Source organism: Ovis canadensis, chromosome 2, assembly GCF_042477335.2.
Source record: "Ovis canadensis isolate MfBH-ARS-UI-01 breed Bighorn chromosome 2, ARS-UI_OviCan_v2, whole genome shotgun sequence".
Classification (NCBI taxonomy): Eukaryota; Metazoa; Chordata; class Mammalia; order Artiodactyla; family Bovidae; genus Ovis; species Ovis canadensis.
Genome location: NC_091246.1, coordinates 248,448,784 through 248,464,325, shown reverse-complemented (window position 1 = coordinate 248,464,325; position 15,542 = coordinate 248,448,784). Strand labels below are relative to the sequence as shown.

Genomic DNA, 15,542 nt, shown 5'->3' with positions numbered 1-15,542 from the left:
GTGGTTGTACCAACTAAGGACCTTATGTAACATGATTTTAGGATTCTGCTTCATAATTATATATCACTATTGATGTGATTTGTTAGGTGATAAATATTTCAATAGTTATAAAAACCTGGAAGTAGCTTAAAAGGCAGAGATACCAGACAACTTAAGCAGAAGTGACATTTTAGGCTCCCCCCAGTTACCCTGCTCGGAGAAGGCAACGGCACCCTCCTCTAGTACTCTTGCCTGGAAAATCCCATGGACAGAGGAGCCTGGTGGGCTGCAGTCCATGGGGTCGCTAGGAGTCAGACACGACTGAGCGACTTCACTATCACTTTTCACTTTCATGCATCGGAGAAGGAAATGGCAGCCCACTCCAGTGTTCTTGCCTGGAGAATCCCAGGGACGGGAGAGCCTGGTGGGCTGCCGTCTCTGGGGTCACACAGAGTCGGACACGACTGAAGCGACTTAGCAGCAGCACCAGTTACCCTGCTGAACACATTGCTTTGATAACATGACCCTTTAATACTACGACGACTGCCTCTGGAAGTATTTTACCTGTAATAGTATTTCTGTAAAATAGTATTTCTATTTTTTGCCTTAAAAGATTGGTCCTGTTTCCTGTGTTGCTTTTAGCGTGTGCAACCTTTTATGAATGTGTGTGTAAAAAACTGTGATTCTATGAGAAAATGTGGTTTACATCATCTCTATTTTCAGAATTCCAAATTTCTCACTGTACTCCAGAATGACTGGAAACAGTCACTTAATTAAAAACCACCTATTGAGGGACTTGCTGGTGGTCACTGCAGGGAGCATGGGTTCTATTCCTGGTCAGAGAACTGAGTTCCCACATGCTGTGTGGCACAGCACCCCACAAAAAGCATCTATGGGGGCGGGGAGACTGCTTCTGCTTAATCATTGCATGGTACCTCAGAGTGCATTGGAGCACAGAATTTGGAATTTAAGCCTGTCAAATCCCTTGCAGGTCCCTGGCAGATAGTATAGGCTTGTTTTCCATGGAGAGTCCCACTAGCTGCTACTTCAACCCTTTTCCAACTCTCATTTTAGGAAATAGCTGTGTGATAGTTGTTATTCTCAGAGTAGTGGTCCAGGCACATACCAGGGAAGGGGCGTGCTTTCCCAGATACTGGTTGGGATTCTCTCCTGACACATTAACTCATTTAGTTTTCATAACTCTATGAGGTGTTACAGTGAGGACATAGAGAAGGGTGTTAATTACCCAAAGTCACAAGTAGTAGTGGTAGAACCAGTCTTCAGACAAAGGCAGTCAGACTCCAGAACCTTGAGACCAGCTGTCTTTTTTGTACAGTTTTATAGCTCTGGTAATAAGGTTAAGCCTTTTTGTAGCTTCTGTTGTAATAAGGGTAAACCACACATCTGCCCCTTGACATATGCTTGTATCGAGTTTTTCTTTAAATTAGGTTGACCAACCCACAAAATGCTGGCCTACATTTTCCAAGTCCCCAAGAGGGCTGAGAGTCATAGAAACGGAGTTGGTCTCTACTTTTCAAAGACTGGGTCTACAGGGACAGACGCCCAACTCACAGGTTAGCCGTAATTAAGGGAAGAAAGGTCTTCAGCTTGCCGGATGTGTGCATTTTGTAGCTGGTGTTTTGTAACCTTAGACTCGAGGCTGTGTCTCCCCACGGGCTCCCAGTGTCTGGCCATCAAGACTGGCTCGTTGCTCAGATGGGCACAGCCAGCCAGCGACACTGCCCCCGACTGCCAGGGTGAGCCCTTAGGCAAGTCAGCCAACCTCTCTTGGGCCTAAGGTTTTGTGAAAAGTAGGTCAACACCTACCTTCCCGGGTTATTTTCAAGAATTAAAGGTAGTATATGCAAATCGCACAGTGTAGGAGCTGTTAGGATGTATTACATGTTTATGGAACGTATATCTGTGGCCTGTGGTAGACTTCAATGGGAGAGCTTTTGTTCTGTGACGTAAGGGCTTCTTCCTGGGAAAGGAAAGAAGGTGAGGATGGTGGTTATTCACTGTAAAGGTGCTGAGCAAGCTCAGACTTGGGGTTATTTTCAGAGAAGCGGGCCTTGAGAATGACGACGACTCGCAGAGGAGCCGCGCGCAGCTTCCTGTTGTCTCAGTTCAGCATCTCCTCTCTCATCATTCGTTCAGCAAATACTCGACTGCTTACCCACCGGGAGCAGGACACTGAACCAGACAGGTAACAGTCCTTTCTGTGCAGTGGAGCAAAAGTACACGTTTCTCCTTGCTGCACTTCTTAGGGAAAAAATCCAGTATCCTTTCTTAATGTTACAAATAACAGAACAGGGTACCTCCCTAGTACTGCAGTGTGGTGATATTAACTGTGCTTTTCCAGATCGTCCCTTAGCACCACCAGAAACAGGGAGGGCTGGGAACTGCTCCTCCCAGGGGCATTCCAACCCTCTTCCTCCCCCTCCCCCAGTACCTCAAAGCACCGCTTGAGATGGGTTCTGGAGGTAGCTTTGCGTTCACAGAGCTCAGTTAAGTGTGGTCTAGGGCCATGAAAAATGCAGATTCCTGAACTCCACTCAGAAATTTGAATTTGCTGGGGCTCAGAAATTCACGCTCTTAAAACACTGAAAGTTGAGATTCATTGTTCTCTTTCAGAGTTTTTTTGACCATAAAAGTATTTTAATATTACCACTCATTACTTACATATATACTCATCTGTGGAAAATATTTCATGAAACAATAACCTTTACTACAGGTAATGCATTCTCAATTTATGGTCTGTTCTGTTAATTTGTTGTTGTTTTTTCCCCCTGATGCTAGTTCTTGCCCAGTAAATCCACAGTTTGAAAAGCCCTGCTTTCCAGGGTAGTCAGCCGTGTTTCAATCACACAGTCAGATTCAGAGCTAGAGGAGCCCTCAGAGGTTATCTGGGCCTTAATCCTTGTCCAGTCCTGGACTGGTTACCGGAGAGTCACATGAGACTTTTGTTTAGAATATGAATCCCAGCCCCAACCCTAAAGAGCTTAGAGTAGGATGTAGGCTTTTTGTTTGTTGGTTTTGCTTGAATATAACAAGCTTCCCAGGTGATTCGTGTGTGCAGTCAGGTTTGAGAGTTCTCGTATGTGACCCTTGCCTTGTGAAGGCTCTCCAGAATGAGAGGATTTGAATTTGCCTGTGTGTATATAGAGGATAGAGTTTCTCAATTTGTAAACCACCTTTAAATAATTTCTGAAGTACTGTTGGTTACCAGATATTTTCTTTAAAACTCATTAAAAGAGCTTGTCACTGGATTTACAGGTTTCACATGTTTATTACTTGATATATTTTTAGTCCTTTTTTTTTGTTTTGACTGCTCTGTGAGGCTTGTGGGATTTTCGCTCCCTGACCAGGGGTTGGACCGAGGACCGTGGCGGTGAAAGTGCCAAGTCCTAGCTGCTGGACCGCCAGAGAGCTCCTCTACTCTTGTAATAATACGCTAAATAGACATGGAACTGTCTTTAAGAAATGTGTCCTGCTGAGGTCACCTATTCTATACATTTTTTGAGTGCCCACCCTGCGCCCGACACTGTTTAAAGTTCTTAGGATACATCAGCAAACAAAAACAAAGATTTCTGCCTTTGTAGAGCTTTTAACTGTTTGGAAGGAGACAGATAATGATGCTCAAGTAAATTATACATTTTATATGCGCTAAGACGACATGCATGGCGGAGAAAAGAAAAAGCAGGGTAGGGTGAGGGGGATGGGGAAGGTGGTCAGGGTGGGGCCTCAGTGAGATCCGAGAGGGCTCGAAGGAGGTAAGAATTGGCCGAATGGGTCTGTGAGGTCGAGCTTTCTGGAGAGGGGACAGCTTGAGCAAAGGCCTGCCCTCAGAAGGACATGCAGCCCACGGGCCAGTTGAGCCAGGGAGAGTGAGGGGGAGAGAAGGAGGGGCTGAGGTCAGAGAGGCCGGGGCGGGGGAAGCTGCCGGCCTGGTAGACCGCTGGCCTTCTCTGCAAGTGAAATGAATCACTCTGCAGAGTCAGAGCAGAGGCGTCACATGAGCTGACTTCCATTCTATAGCTGTTGAGCCTGGAATACGAGGGCGTGCGTCGAAGCAGGAAAGCCTGTCAGAAAGGATTGCGGTAATCCTAGCAATCATGTTGAGGGAGGCAGCAGTGCTGAGGGTGGGGAGAAATGGTCAGATAATAGGTTTTGAAGGTAAACCCGCATGATTTCTTTGAATGAATGGAGAAGGGATATGAGAGAAAAAGAAACCAAAAACGATTAAAATTTCTGACCCAAGCAACAGAAAGTACGGAGTTGCCGTGAATTTCAACAGGGAAGGCTGTGTTTGGAGCCATTTCGACTGGAAACTAAGAATTCCATTTTGAACATATTTAAGATGTCCAAGGGGAGACGTGGAAGACGCAGCCAGAGTCTGGAGTCTTGGCTGCCAATGTGTGTTTGGGGGTCTTCAGCATCAAGATATCCATGTTTAACATCTTGAGACTGGATGAAATCACAAGAGAGAGAGTGATGGAAGGGCAGTCCAGGACTGAACCTTGGACGACTGCAGTAGGAAGAGGTCTGGGAAAAGACGAGAAATTGACAAAGAAGACTCAGAAGGAGGGACCCATAAAGTGGGAGGAAAAACAGATGAGCTTGGTGCCCTGGAAGCCCGGAGAGAGAGTGTGCAGGGAGGGCATGATGAACTCGAAAGCAGTGCTGGTGGGGGTCGGGTCAGGTGAGCCCCGAGACCGCTGGATTTCTCAGTGCGGAGGCCACTAGTGACCTTGACCGGAGCAGTGCTGGAAGGAGGCAGAGGCGACAGCCTGAGCCGTGGCCGGAGACAGCTGGTACAGACAGCGCTTGCGGACGGTCTTGCTGTCAGGCGAGCAAAGATGGGTGAAATAACTTTTTTTCTGGTGATTGGAAAAGTCCAGTGGGGGGGGGCCGGAATTGATGTGAGAGAGAGGAGGCGTGCTGTAGCAGTGCCTTTGAATGAGTGAGAGGGGTTGCTTCTAGCGCACAAGTGGAGGGATTTGGTATGGATAGAATCGTGGTTGGTAAGTCAGGAGGCTGAGCGTGCGGGAGTAGATGTTGGTAGGTGGTAGGATGTGGGATGGAACTCCGTGGATGCTCTCTTGTGGTTGAGCTTCTATTTCTTCAGTGAGGTAGGAGAGTAAGGGTCGGTGGGCGGGGCAGAGGTGTTAGGCATTAGAGAAGGAGGGAAAGAATCACCTGCGAGAGTCCCACACCAAACAGGGAAACACTCCTGAAGGGCAGGGCCCTCTCAACGAAGCACTGGTGAGTGAAGAAACAGGTTGAGAGCTAACGGGTCACATTCAGGGTCACATAGCTGGTGAAAGGCAGAGCCACGCCCAACCCAGATGGCCCGGTCACTTGGCCTGACACTTGGTAGATGGGCGAGGAACTATCTTTTTCACGGTAGACTCTCTGCTCTCCGTGGCAGCATCTCAGCCTGCCGGCCTGTCCTGCTACAGAGTGCTCTCTGTCGTGCCAGCAGCTTTCTCTCTTCTCTGCTCTTGGTCTCTGGACTCTGCCTTGGCTGTCTTCCAGCCCTGCCCTGTATCTTTGTCCTACAGATCAGAGATGATCAGACCTAAGAGTACCTGTGAGACTGTAAGAACCTCCTATAACACCAGTTTGCTAGGACCCCCACCCTCAAGAGTTCCAGTAGATCTGGGGTGATGTCTGAAAATTTGCGTTTCTAAGTTCCCAGATGATAACTGAGGCTACTGACTCAAGAATCATTCTTTGAGAACCACTGGACCGGCCTCTCTATGTCTCTGTAACTCATTCATTCAGCAAATTTATACTGTGGGCTTGCAGTGTGTACTGGGGTCTTGGGGATATAGCAGTGAAGACAGTCTCTGTCCCCGAGGAGCTCACAGTTTAGTTGGGGAGACGAGTGAGGAAATCATCAATATTCTTCCATGGCTTGCTTCCCTCAGCTTTATTGACTTATAATTGACAAATGAAATTTTATCCATTTCGAGGAGTGTCGGGGCTGAGTGGTGTCTCCGATGGTAAAGAATCTACCTGCAATGCAGGAGACCTGGGTTCCATACCTGGATTGTGAAGATCCCATGGAGTAGGGAATGGCTACCCATTCCAGTATTCTTACCTGGTATGAATAGAGCAGCCTGGTGGGCCACAGCCCATGAGGCCACGGAGAGTTGGACAGGACTGAGTGGCTGAGCAGCAGAGCAGAGGAGTGTTGTCGCGCGGTCACCAAGTCTTGCCCGACTCTTTGGACTGTAGCCCAGCAGGCTCCTCTGTCGTGGGATTTCCCAGGCAAGAAGACTGGAGTGGGCAGCCATTCCGTCCTCTAGGAGATCTTCCCAACCCAGGGATTGAACCTGCATCTTCTGCTTGGCAAGCAGGTTCTTTGCCACTGAGCCGCCAGGGAAGCCTACATATTTAGAGTATACAGTGTAATTATTTGATTAATGTATAATTGTGACATTGTCACTACAATCAAGTTAACTAGCACAGCTATCACCTCATAGAGTTGTCTTTTTTTGTGTATGTGAGAACACTTGCATATACTTCTTTAACTTTGTTCCAACTCTGCTTTTATCATTTGTTTCGTTTCTTTTTTTTTGGCCATATCGAGGTAGTTACCTAATGTTTAAGTGGACTCAGTTGTTAAATTTATTTATCTATTATTGTTGTTTAGTTACTAAGTCGTGTTTGACTCTTGTGACCCCATGGACTGTAGCCTACCAGGCTGCTCTGTCCATGGGATTTCCCAGTCAAGAATACTGGAGTGGGTTGCCATTTCCTTCTCCAGGGGATTTCCCCACCCAGTGGCTGAGCCACATTTCCTACATTTCCTACATCGCAGGTGGATTCTTTATTGCTGAGCCACCGGGGCTTCCCATACCTCTTTCTGTGTGTATGCTTGCATGCTATGTCGCTTCAGTCATGTCCAACTCTTTGCAACCCCATGAACTGTAGGGAAGAATACTAGAATGGGTTGCCATGCCCTTCTCCAGGGGATCTTCCTGACCCAGGGACTGAACCCATGTCTCTTACGCCTCTTGGACTGGCAGGCAGGTTCTTTATCACTAGCACCACCTGGGAAGCCCATGTCTCTGTATCCTATTATAAAAGGAACATTAGTTCCTTAGATTAGTTCCTTGCTTAGATTCTGTTGCCTACTAAAGGCCCTGGGCCTGAGGCTTGCACTATTCAAGAGTAAATAGCAGTAGTTCAAAGGAGCGGAAGAGAGCTGTTAGGCTTCCACGGTGGCGCTGGCGGTAAAGAAGCTGCCTGCCAGTGCAGGAGACGGAAGAGACGCAGGCTGGAGCCCTGGGTCGGAAAGGTCCCCTGGAGGAGGGCACGATGACCCACTCCAGTGTTCTTACCTAGAGAGTCCCGTGGACAGAGGAGCCTGGCGGGCTACAGTCCACAGAGCACCAGGCATGACTGAAGCGACTTAGCACGCAGGCAGGAGGAACTATAATAACTACCTGCTCCGGAGCACCTACCCTGCGCAGGTAATGTGTTAGTAACTCTCTCAACCCTTGGAACGACCCCGTTTGCACTCTCATCTGTATAGTACAGGTGAAGAAGCACAGAGAAGTCAGTTGGCTGTTAGGTAGCACAGCAGGGATTGAACCCAGGCAGGCTGGCTCCAGAGTCCATGCTCATCGCCACCACCTGATAACTGTCTCTGCTTTGAAACTTCCTCCTTGTAGTCAGAGACTGAAAAAGCACTGGAAAGGAAATAACCTTCTCACTTTGTGATTTAATATAGTATTTACTATCATGTCCATATACCCATCCCACACTTGAGGATGCAGCAGGTTAGAAGACTGATGGATGGTGCGCCAGAGGTTTGCTCGGGCCATTCTGTGATTACTTGTGTTGGGTCAGGTGTGTGTGTGGGGGGGGGGCGATGCAAATGAGGAGGAGGGAGGGGTGTTGGTAATGACAAAAAAACTCACTTGATTTACATGTCATTGTGAACCAGGCGAAGAAAAGGCCTGAGGAAAATCATTTTGGACGAGGCAGCAGTGATCTCTGAGATATGTTTGCTGCAAGGAGGATGTTGAGTTATTTGCGTCTGGAGCGAAGAGCAGTGTCTGGGGCGTGACAGGAAGGCCTGGGAATCTGCTGGCCGTGATGGGGAGGGCACTGGCTCCGGAGCCACAGAGACCAAGAATGGAACCCCACCCCTGGCTTTGCTAACCCTCTGCCCTTGGTGAATTTATTAATTTCTCTGAATTTAGTTTCCTTGATAAATAAGGATAGGTAAGTCCTGTCTGACTTGGTTATTATCAAAAGTGAAAATAATGTAAGTGAAGTTATTATGACCCAAATGTTCAAGTTACTGTCCTTTGTGTTCCTAGCAGCCATCAAAATTCCCGGGGCACCAAAACTAGCCAGAGACAGAAGCCCCAGGGGTGGTCAGCCAAACTCTGGACGTGAGATGACGTGACCTGAGTTGAGGCGGTTGGAAAGGGGATGGCAAGTAGGGATAGCTGAGTGGTGTCTGGCGTTTATGAATTTTAGTCAGGATTGCAGCTGTTTGCAAGCAAATGTGAAAATCTGTAGCAGATTTTAATTTGTAGTTTTGCTGGGACACCCTTGGAGGTATCTGTTAGGAAAATCACTTGCCAGTGGGGGTGATGGAGGTGAAGAGAAAATGATGTGCTCTCAGGAAAATTGATTTCAGTGACACAGGCCCAAGGGGGAGAAGAGTGGAGGTCAGATTCGGCGGTCTTGCACCCACCCTGTGAGGTGCCCTCCATATGGGCAGAATGCTGTGTACTCTGCGGCAGAGAGGAAAAGCCATCTGTTTTCATCATTTTCATTCATGGTGTAAGTTACTCATCCAAAGAGAAGGAAAGGGTCAGATAAAAGTTGACATACTTAATAGCTCCATAAAGCGCGATTGTCCTGGGTTTAGGTGACCAGTAGGTATCTAATGGGCTTTAGGTTTTTTCCCCCCAGTTATACCTTATATCATATTTTGGAGGCAATTATATGGAAGTCTGAATTTGGGGAAGTCTTAAAAATCTCATCTTTCTAGAATATCAGGTGTTCTCTGGAGCACTGATAGGCTTTGGCCTATAATTTTCAAGGCTATTCTTTTCTCATGTTTTCAAGGATGGCAGCAACAGATGAGGTCAGTGAGAACCAATCACTAACTGATTGGTTCTGAGAAGTGATTCAGGTCACGGAGCTTAGTTTGAGATATGTTAATCCAGTATCCAGGTTCAGTCTTTCAAAATATATGCCACTGACCGCAGCATCTGTGGAAAGTGATAATGAAAGTCGCTCAGCCGTGTCCGACTCTTTGTGAACCCATGGAATGTACAGTCCTTGGAATTCTCCAGGCCAGAATAGTGGGGTGGGTAGCCTTTCCCTTCTCCAGCATATGTGGAAGGCTGGGGTCAGTTTGAAAGTTTTGACAAAATAAGGTCCAAGGAGGGCCTCCAGGAATAAAACATAAAAGATGTCTAGACTGTCTGAGATCTTTTGTGCAAATACAGCTCCTTCATCTAACCTGCTGCTGCTGCTATGTCGCTTCAGTCCATAGACGGCAGCCCACCAGGCTCCCCCGTCCCTGGGATTCTCCCGGCAAAAACACTGGAGTGAGTTGCCATTTCCTTCTCCAATACATGAAAGTGAAAAGTGTAAGTGAATCTGCTCGTTCGTGTCCGACTCTTAGCGACCCCATGGACTGCAGCCTACCAGGCTCCTCCATCCATGGGATTTTCCAGGCAAGAGTACTAGGGTGGGATGCCATCGCCTTCTCCATCATCTAATTTAGAAGCGTATAATTGTCAAGGCCAGTGGCTTCAGCCTAGATTAACTCCCCTGGAGCCATAACAGCTGTTAGAGATGAAATAAAAAGGCTTTAAATTCAGACCTGCCTTGTACTCTTGAACTTGAGCGTGTGCATTAACCTCTGCAAGCTTCAGTTTTTTTATTTGCAAAGTAGCAATAATGCTATTACACAGGATTAGTGTTGGAATGGTCCCTAGAAATTACATGCCCCAGGGTTCACATATTTAAATCCCTGTAGGGGCTACGAGTAAAGAGATGGGTGAAGCAGGTACGGTGGCGGACACTTTCTCAGAGGAAGTGGGGATGGGGAATCTCAATTGTGCCAATTCATCAACCTTTTTTTAAAAAATCTTTTTTATTTTGGGTTGATTTTAGACTTCCAAAAAAAAATAGATGTCACAGATGCACAAATGAATACAAGTAACATGGAGAAGGTGGGTAGATTCTATCAACATTAGTATCCTGATTGTTATATTGTACTATCATTTTGTAAGATATTACCATTGGGAGGAACTGGATGATGTGTACAAGAGATCTACATTATTTTTTACAACTGCATGTGAGTCTACAATTATCTCAATAAAGTTTTCAGTTAAATAGTGGAGAGTGCCTATAGATCCTTCATCTAGGTTCTCCTGATGCTAACATCTTATGGAACCAGAGCACAATGATAGCAAAACTTAAAAGTTAAAACTGATAGAAGACTGCAGACGTTATTTGGATTGCACCAGTTTTCCTATTCCAGTGTCCAGTCCAGACGCCACGTGGCATTTAGTTGTTATCTATCCTTAGTCTCCTTTAGTCTGTGGGAGTTGTTAATCTTTCCTTGTCTGCTTGACATTGATATTTTTGAAGAGTACTGATCGGTTCCTATGTAGAATCATTGATATTTTTGAAGAGTACTGATCGGTTCCTATGTAGACTGTGTCCCTCACCTTGGGACTGTCTGCTGTTTTCTCATGATTAGACTGAGGTTAATACATTTGGGGAGGAATAGAGTTGGCACATTCAGAGGTGATGTGTCCTCAAAGAGGTAGAGGATGAAAATGTCTGACGTAAGTGACTTTGGACAGTGGTGTCCGATTGTAAACTGTAAGACTGAAGACGCAAAGGACTGTATGCCAGCGCTGTACTAGTTGGTAAATTTGTTCATCACACTGGGAGAGGGGAAGAGAGAGGAAGAAGAGGAGTGTGAATTAGCAACTCTGAAACTACTTGATATTTATTCTAGGATTGGACAATAAGTAATATATTGTAGATAATGAGAACCAGGTTTCTCAGTGTTGAAAAAGAAGTGACCAGAAGAATTACCAGTAAGCAAAAGGGAAATCAATGCCAGAATGAGCACTGTGGTGCTGGGTTGAAGTTTGAAATATTGGTTGAAGCTCGAAACAGAGATAAATATGTGTGGATACATGACTTAGTTTAAACACGTGTATTTTCTAGCTCTTTCTCCTGAGAAGGCCTAGAAAAAGGAACACCCCAGTAATACCACCTAAACCAAGCAATTAAGATTAACGTCACCAGGGAACTTCCCCGGTGGTCCAGTTGCTAAGAGTCCACCTTGCAATGCAGAGGACATGGGTTCGACCCCTGGTCAGGGAACTAAGATTCCACATGCCGTGGAGCAGCTAAGCCCGTGTGCCACAGTGAAAGATCTTGTGTTGTGCAACTAAGACCCAATGCAGCCACATAAATAAATATTAAAAAAAAAAAAAGATGAACCTCATCAGTGTTAGCTGTGAGGAGAGCAAGCTGTAGGGTTGTGGAACAGTTGTGGAGGCCCTTGCAATGTGAGGGCAGGGACTAGGTTGGCAGTGGTCAAGACATCCATGGTGAGCAGGGTGGGATTCTGGAGGTTTGAAGACTGGATGGGCAGCATCTGTTGATGGATTGGATCCAATACAGGACCTGAGCGAGAACAGCATCAGGAATTCCATCTAGGTTTTTGGCTTGAAGAGCTGGGTCAGTAGCTGTGCCTGTTCCCACTGGGAAAAGACTGCAGATGCAGCAGGTTCAAGGAGAAAAATCAAGAGTTTGGTTTTGACACATTTTCATTTTCCATGTCTTTTAGTCGTCCAAATGGAGAAGTCACATAAGCAGTTGGATCAATGGGGGAAATTGATATAAACTTGGGAGTTAACCAGGGTATAGAGTGTATCAGTTTATTCACTGTGTGTAGTAAAGTGCTTCTCACACTTTAGTGGGTTTACAAATTAAATAATGTATTCCTGGGCCTTCCAGGGATGCTGGTTTAGTACCTGCTTGGTGGAGTCAAGAATTTGCATTTCTAACAATTCAGCCAGTGATGCTGAGGCCACTGGTCTTCCAAGCACACTCTGAGCACAACTTGGTGCTGGCCTTTTCCTCTCTGTATTCAGTTTTTCCTTCCTGTCTGTAAGAAGGCAAAAATATCATACTCTGGAGGACAAGTGTCAAGAAGTCATATGCCTCAAGTAATTATTATTTATTTTTTTAGAAAAACAAGAAACGTGAGTCTCATTCACTTTGTTGTTGTTGTTTAGTTGCTGAGTCATGTCTGACTCTTTGTGACCCCGTGGACTTTAGCCCGCCAGCCTCCTCTGTCCCTGTGATTTCCCAGGCAAGAATACTGGAGTGAGTTGCCATTTCCTTCTCCAGGAGTCTTCCCCAACCTAGGGATTGAACCCACATCTCCTGTTTGGCAAGCGGATTCTTTACTGCTGAGCCACCAGGGAAGCCCCTGATTCATTTTATCTTGTCTAAAATCACAGCATGAGTGAATGGCAGAGTCAGAATATGAACTCAGATCTCCTGAATGCTTTGTGTTATACGCTACTGCCATATGCAGCGGAGAAGGCAATGGCACCCCACTCCAGCACTCTTGCCTGGAAAATCCCGTGGACGGAGGAGCCTGGTAGGCTGCAGTCCATGGGGTCCCTAAGAGTCGGACACGACTTCACTTTCACTTTCACTTTTCACTTTCATGTATTGGAGAAGGAAATGGCAACCCACTCCAGTGTTCTTGCCTGGAGAATCCCAGGGACGGGGGACCCTGGTGGGGTGCCATCTATGGGGTCACACAGGTTGGACACGACTGAAGCGACTTAGCAGCAGCAGCCATATGCAGGCTGTGGAACCTTAGACCCGCCTTTCAGCCTCAGCTCTCCTTCTGTTTGCTGCCTGGCTTGAAAAAGATTCTATGCATGGCAGTGTCATGCAAACTCCAATATAGTTTGTCTATCTTCGTGAGGCATTCCCATCATCATCATTTCACATGTGGTCAGTTTGTCAATGTGCCTAAGCATTTCAGAACTGGGAACTGTAAGGAGACTCTCAGCTCTAATTGTGGACTGAGCCTCTGTGGGGAGAATGTGTGGCGTATAATGAATTCCTCTGTGCTCTAGAATATGTTTCGTTTGGTCTTTGTTCTACAAATTGCCCCCATGGTGATCAAAACCATAAAGGCTTTCCAAAACAGACGATCATGCCTATCAGGTGAGCACACACTGTGTGAGGAGAGAAGGGAGAACAAGCATTTCATTGACAGCACCTCTCTGGTTCCAGGCCCTTTACATACTTGAGATAATCCTCGTAGTTGCCTGATGAATACTGTAATACTCCCATTCCTGTGAATCACATAATATTCCCATTTTACAGGTGAGGAGAGAGGCTCAAGAGCAAACACCAGGAGGTCGTGGAGCTTGAATTCTAACCCTGTTCCTCTGACTCAAAGCAGCAGTTCCCAGTGTGCTCCGGTTGCCCCGTGAGTGAACCACAGACACTTGGATGTAGTTTTATGTATTTCTACCTAATAACTTCAAGTGTGAAGCCATAGTCAGGGTGAATCCTGTAGGAAGGTGTGAAACTTAAAGAGCCGTAGCGCACTCCTTGGGACTCCTAGGAGCTCAGACCCCTGAGGAGCTGCTGTCACTTTTCCTCCGTTTCTGTCTGTTTCCCCCAAGTCAGCTAAATTGCAAGTCATTCATTCATTTAATAAACATTGATTGAAACACCAGCTTGTGCTGGTCCCAGGAGGAAGACAGACAAAGTTCCTGTCTTCATGGTGCTAAAGTCTGTGATAAGGAAGAGGGCAGAGAGAGTGTAAAAGAATGGAGAAAAGCAATATGTACTACACAGTATTACCATTTGATCTGGGCTTCCCTGGTGGCTCAGATGGTCAAGAATCTGCCTGCAGTTCAAGAGACCTCTCTTTGATCCCTGGTTTGGAAAGATTCCCTGGAGAAAGAAATGGCAACCCACTCTAGTATTCTTGCCTAGAGAATTCCATGGACAGAGGAGTCTGGTGGGCTACAGTCCATGGGGTTGCAGAGAGCTGGACACGACTGAGCAGCTAACACTTTTCAGGTTTGCACTATTGGATCCAGAAATTCCATTTCTGGGTATATACACAAAAGAACGGAAAGCAGGGCCACTAATATTTATACATCAGTGTTCACAGGAGCATTATTCACACTAGCCAGAGGTGGAGGCAGCTCAAGTGTCCATCAGTGGGTGAGCGGATAACCAAGATGGGGGTACATCCATGTGATGGAATATTACTCAGCCCTGAAAAGGAGGGAGGTTCTGGCACATGCGACAGCGTGGAGGAAGCTCGAGGACATCATGCTTAGGGAAACAAGCCAGACACAGAAGGACAAGTACTGTGTGATTCCACTTATGTAAAGCACCTGGAATAGTCCATTTATAGAGACAGAAAGGACAGCAGTTACCAAGGGCTGGGGAGAGGGGAAAATGAGGAGTCATCGTTTAATGGGTATTGCATTTCGGTTTTAGATAGTTGGGAGTTCTGGAGATGGACAGAAGTACTGGTTGTATGACAAGTGTCCCAAACACCACTGAATCATACCCTTAAAAAATGGCTACAATGGTGAATTGTATATTAGGTACATTTTACCACAATAAAAAGTAATGCATTTTGGACTTTGTCTTGAAGAAAATGAAATGAAAAACTAGGAAAATAGATTCCTCTTATATTTAACCAAAATAAGGTAATACAGGTAGTCATATGATGGCCATCACGTTAAGTGCTGCAGAGGGTGCTCCCTAGAGTTGGGAGAGAAGAGAACCTGCTCTGGTTAGCAGGGTTAGTGAACAGGGCAGGGCTTCCCCAAGAGAACGGCACTGAAACCGAGCCCTGAAAGAGTCAGCTTGGTGAAAGTGGGGTGGGTATGTTTGGAGGACAGGATGTTGCAGACGGAAAGAACAGCAGGGGAAGGCCAGGAGCAGCAAAGGCCCTTGGTGCAGCCGAGGAAGCAGAAGGCTTGTGTGTGGAGCAGAGGGGCGGCAGAGTGGCAAGGGAAGGTTGGACTTGCAGGGGCTTGCAGAGGATTTCAGGCTCCTCCCAAGAGCAAATGGAAGCCACCAAAGGACTGAAGCAGGGGGTTTTTATTTTCAGTTTGCAAGGCCATTGTTTCAGATGAGATTAAATAGAAAGGGAAGGAAATTAAAGCTTATCGAGGGATTGTTCTGTGCCAGCCAGCTCCTTATCTACCATTCCACTCTCTCTAAATGTAACGCTTGGCACAGAGGTGCGCAGTAATGATCCGAAGGCTGATGTTCCAGGTAAGGCTCATGGAGGGGAAGCCAGTTGACTCAGGACAGTACTGCCTGCAGGATTCTGGCCTCTGTGCTTTCCAGGCTCCTTCACTGGACCCCCTCTAGGAGCTGTGCGCCTCCCCACACGACCCAGGAACTGTGCCATCCCAGAGCCCATACCTGCTTCCAGGCCAACCACAAGTACAGAAAACCCACACTTCCTTGCTTAAATGGCCCCAGGT

The 15,542-nt window shown here is 46.6% G+C and overlaps 1 long non-coding RNA gene across 1 annotated transcript; it reads left to right on the top strand.

The window, feature by feature from the left end:
- Window positions 1-1,053: 1,053 nt before the first annotated feature.
- On the top strand, window positions 1,054-14,685 carry LOC138434385 (uncharacterized). The gene is made up of 2 exons (XR_011254763.1): window positions 1,054-2,185; window positions 13,402-14,685. It is a non-coding gene; the product is annotated as an uncharacterized lncRNA (long non-coding RNA).
- Window positions 14,686-15,542: the final 857 nt, after the last annotated feature.